This window comes from Choloepus didactylus, chromosome 6 (genome assembly GCF_015220235.1).
Source record: "Choloepus didactylus isolate mChoDid1 chromosome 6, mChoDid1.pri, whole genome shotgun sequence".
NCBI lineage: Eukaryota > Metazoa > Chordata > Mammalia > Pilosa > Megalonychidae > Choloepus > Choloepus didactylus.
Window position 1 is genome coordinate 74,968,957 of NC_051312.1, and position 5,134 is coordinate 74,974,090.

General features: G+C 41.3%; 1 non-coding gene across 1 annotated transcript; it reads left to right on the forward strand.

The window, feature by feature from the left end:
* The first annotated feature begins 349 nt into the window (after positions 1–349).
* Positions 350–456, forward strand: LOC119538962. Its single transcript, XR_005217739.1, has one exon. It is a non-coding gene; the product is annotated as a U6 spliceosomal RNA (small nuclear RNA).
* The last annotated feature ends 4,678 nt before the right edge of the window (positions 457–5,134 follow it).

Sequence of the window (5,134 nt, forward strand, 5' to 3'; positions counted from 1 at the left end):
CATGTCCTAGGTAAACATTTTCCTAAGGTTCATATTTTCACCAATTCTGGTCAGTGGTTAATGGGCTAACTACTTACTCAGCTCTTTCACAAAATCAGGGCTGGAAAATACAAGGCTGAGACAGATGAAATAAAGAGATGTGGGGTAAAATTACCACACTCACTCCCAGTCTGCCCATGTTGGTGTACCATATGTCAGCTTGTACCAAACAAGACAAGGAAGAGAAAGGCTACAATTCCAAAGTCAACAAATTAACAAATTCATGAAAGCTGGTGAGCTTCTTGGAGGAGCGGGAGACCCTAGAACTTAGGAACAAGCCACCTTACCAAGTGGTCACAAGAGAGGTCAGGTGCTCGCTTCGGCAGCACATATACTAAAATTGGAACGATACAGAGAAGATTAGCATGGCCCCTGCGCAAGGATGACACGCAAATTCATGAAGCGTTCCATATTTTTTTTACTTCAATTGCTCTTTTTCACTTTAATTATTATTCTTGTTATTTTTGTGTGTGTGCTAATGAAGGTGTCAGGGATTGATTTAGGTGATGAATGTACAACAATGTAATGGTACTGTGAACAATCGAATGTACGATTTGTTTTGTACGACTGCGTGGTATGTGAATATATCTCAATAAAATGAAGATTAAAAAAAAAAAAGAGAGAGGTCAGGGCATTTGGGCCTCATGAGGTTATGAAAATGGATTAATTGCCTTAGTTTTCCAGGGCTGTTATGACAAATACCACAGAATGGGCTGGCTTAAGCAATAATTTGGAGGCTGGTAGTTCAACATCAAGGTATCCACAGGTCATGCTTTCTCCCAGGGTCTCTAGCATTCCGGTGCTGGATTGCTGGCAGTTCTTAGGGACTCTCAGCTTGTGGATGCATCTCTGCCTCCATCACATAGTGATTTCTCTCTCCTTTTCTGGCTTCTTACATCTGTGTTCAATTTCCTTTGCTTGTAAAGATTTCGGCCATATTGGATAAAGGCCCACTTTCATTCAATTTGGCTACACCTTAACTAATAACATCTTCAAAGGTACTATTTACAAATGGGTTCACCCCCACAAACCTTGGGATTAGAACTTAAAAATGTCTTTTGTGGAGGGAATGATTAGATCCTCAACATTAATGGAGTCACCCTAGCCGAGAGACATTTATGCAAAGCCATTAGGGACTATACCGTATGCCTGAATCTAGACAGCGGCCTCCTGTATGGGAGTAGAAATTCACAGAGAGAAAGGGCCACCTCAGAACTGGCAAATTAACTTTATTGGACCTCTCCCTGCAGTGACAGGAGCCACTGCCTTATCAGTGTAAGATACCTATACTGGCTTCCTCTTGGCCTATCCATGCAAGTCACCAACCCCTGCTAATGGTAGTGAGGGATTAACAAAACAGCTTTTATAGCTTTGGGAGTGCCACAAGTCATACAGTCAGATTAAGGCCTCCATTTCGCCACAAAGGAAATACAACAATGGGCATTACAAAATAACATACGTTGGGTTTTTCAGTTATCCTATCATCCTATGGCAGCAGGTTTCGAAGAACGACATAATCAACTATTAAATAGAGACCTACTGAGACAACTTGGAGGACACTGGTCCCCGAAGTGGTAAAAATACTGCCTATAGTCCTGATTACATTAAATTCATATCCTTATGGCATACCTGCATCATATTCAATGTACAATAATAAGCAAACCACCAATAGAGATGCTGTAACTTGTACTGTATATACACCCACAATGTAACCAACAAAATTATCAGTTTTCACAGACATAGGAGCCCTGGCATTGCTCCCACAGCAAAGGAAAATCTGCCTGATAGTTTCACCTTTCCCTTCTCCCTCACAGAAAATCCTGATCAAGATCCGACCAAGGACCACTGACTCTGGGACCACTGACTCTGGGACCCTCAGCCTGCATCTGTTCATCATCAGAGCAATCCACTGCTGTTATCTGGAGAGAGAGGTATCCTTCTCTGACACCCACATCCTTTGCTCCACTGCAGGCACTGTGGAACTAATGTGGACCTGCTCCTGACACCCAGGAGGTATACTGGGTAACGTCATTCACATACCAATCAGATCCCCTACTGCTTCAACAAATGACTTCCAACTTTAACCCCTACTCTGTTGCTGTGCCCCTTCCTTACCTGAGAAATTTCTACACTTGTGTCTGTTGGTGGATCATCCTAGCCCTGTAATCTACACCCTTTTGCTGACAAGATGCATCTGGAAACAACAGGAAACATGTACACCATAGGCTAGATTGGGGTCAAGGGGAACCAGGCTGCTGATTGTTTGGATTAGTCAATCCTGCTAAGATAACCATTGATATCAACACTGAGTCTAACCCCTCTAGCTCTACTACCACTAGACCCATTTCTTTTGAGAGTAGCTCTCTGGAAGTCTCAACTAGGAGTCTTGTGGGGAACTGAGTCTTCCATGTTGCCTGAGGCATATCTGGGGTGGTGGCTTAGAACGCTGAGCTGCAGGCCTGCATAGAATGCCATACAGGCCTGCCCTGTAAAGATGTGTGTCTTGTGACTACCATTGTCTTAAACCTAGATTGTATACACCTGATGTAAATACACCTGATGTAAACATAAGTATCTGGTGGGGTCTCCCCCACCTGAGCACCTTTAGCATATACCCTGATCTTCTGAAATAAATAGCTGGAGCAAGACTGCATTGTCGTCCACTTAGCACGAGATGCAACTGGGCCCCCTGCTCTCTTAATTCTTAGCTTTGTGTTCGTGTCTCATTCCTGCGTCGCCCTGTCAGCAATAGAGTCTGAGGTGTTTATTAGGGCTCCTCTTCTTCAGTGTGCCTTGGCTTCCAGTTTTTCTCTCCTTAGTACTGTGAGCCTGCCAAAATTTGTGCTTTGTTTTCAGTGTGTTTCTCTTTAGCTTTTAATCCCCTCCTTTAAAAATTTAGCATCTGCACGGAAGGAGAAAACCTCTGAGTGTCAGGCTAACTTTCTGCATCCCCCTGTTCTCTGGTACCATGACCTCTTTAGTCCTGACTGTATTGCCATCCCAAAACTCCAATGTTTTTCTCTTATTTCTGTAGCTTCTCTGCTTCATAGCTGCAACCTCTACCCATACTCCCATCTTCTTATCACTGGAAAGAATTTGCAAATGTCCCAAAAGGGAAATGACTTGCACTCTTCTCTGTAATTTTCTTCCCTCTGGGATCTTGGCTTTTCATGTCTTAGATGCTTTGGCTGGTCTCTAGTGTCTTCAAAATGTACCCCCACCCCACCCCACCCCCGCCAATTTCGTAGTTTTTTTCAGTAAGAACATCTATTTACCAGAAGTATTCCAAGGATTGTAGCTGTATAACTCCAGTCTCTCCCTCCATCTTCACATGGCCTTCTCCCTTGTATGTCTCTGTCTCTATGTCTCATCTCCTCTTCTTATAAGTCACCAGTTAGTTACACAGGATTAAGGGCCCACCTACTGCAGTATGACCTCATTTTAACCAATTACATCCGCAATGACCCTATTCCCAAATAAGGTCACATTCTGAGGTAATGGGGATTAGGACTTCACATTTCTTTTGGGAGGACACAATTCAACCCTTAACACTCACTTTCTAATTGGACTGTGTATTTTCTTACAACTGAGCTTAAAGTGTTATTTATACATTCTGGTATGAGCCCTTTGCCAGATATATGATTTTCAAATATTTCTACAAATCTGTGGCTTGTTACTTTTTTTGGGGGGGGGGGTGCGGAATTTACAATGACCAGTTTATTAGAAAATGTACAGGTTATATCATAGAACACGTTTCTGATATTTCTTTTATAATGGAAATTTAAATATTCAGTGTGCGTATGTGTCTCTGTGTGTGTAAGGCAAATGACCCTTCAGCACTGAGAATGATCTGTCTTGAAAGTCAAACTCAGTTTGAGCTTTCTGTAAAGCACACCCTCAGTGCTGTCCTCTCAAACATCTTACTCTGGACATTGTTAGAGACGGCCCCCTCTGTGCCCAAGTGTCTGGGATGTTTTTAGGAGTTAGGGAACTTGGAAGATGTAGTTATAGACTTCACCCAGGAAGAGGGGGCCCTGTTGGACTCCTTCCAGAGAAAGCTGTTCAGAGATTTGATGCAGGAGAATATCCAGCATCAAAGTGGGTGAGTCTCTCAAATTATATGGCTTGTTTTTTCATCCTCTTAAAGATGCTAATCTTTCACAGAGCAACATATTACTATTTTGATCAAGTCTTATTTATCAATTTTTTTATTTATGGACTGTGTTTTTGGTATCATGTCTAAGAACTCTTCATCCGTCCCTAGGTCATGAAGATTTCCTTCTATGTTTCCTTCTAAAACATTTAGAATTTTACATTTTATGTTTAGATCGATGATCCAATTAGAGTTAATTTTTGTATAAGATCTGAGATTTAATTTGAAGTTTACCTGTTTAAATTTTTGCCTATAAAATGTCCAATCATTCCAACACCATTTGTTGGAAAGACTATTCTCTTGCCATTGAATTGCTTTTCTGCCTTTTCTTACAGTTAGATGGTTGTGACTATGTGGGCCTATTTCTGGATTCTTTATGCTATTTCACTGATTTTTTTAAATATTCATTTTACTGAGATATATTCACATACCACGCAGTCATACAAAACAAATCGTACATTCGATTGTTCACAGTACCATTACATAGTTGTACATTCATCACCAAAATCAATCCCTGACACCTTCATTACCACACACACAAAAATAACAAGAATAATAACTAAAGTGAAAAACAGCAATTAAAGTAAAAAAGAACACTGGGTACCTTTGTCTGTTTGTTTGTTTGTTTGTTTCCTTCCCCTATTTTTCTACTCATCCATCCATAAACTAGACGAAGGGGAGTGTGGTCCTTATGGCTTTCCCAATCCCATTGTCACCCCTCATAAGCTACATTTTTATACAATCGTCTTCAAGATTCATGGGTTCTGGGTTGTAGTTTGATAGTTTCAGGTATCCACCATCAGCTACCTCAATTCATTAGAACCTAAAAAGGGTTGTCTATATTGTGCATAAGAGTGCCTACCAGAGTGACCTCTCAGCTCCTTTGGGAATCTCTCTGCCACTGAAGCTTATTTCATTTCCATTCACATCCCCCTTTTGGTC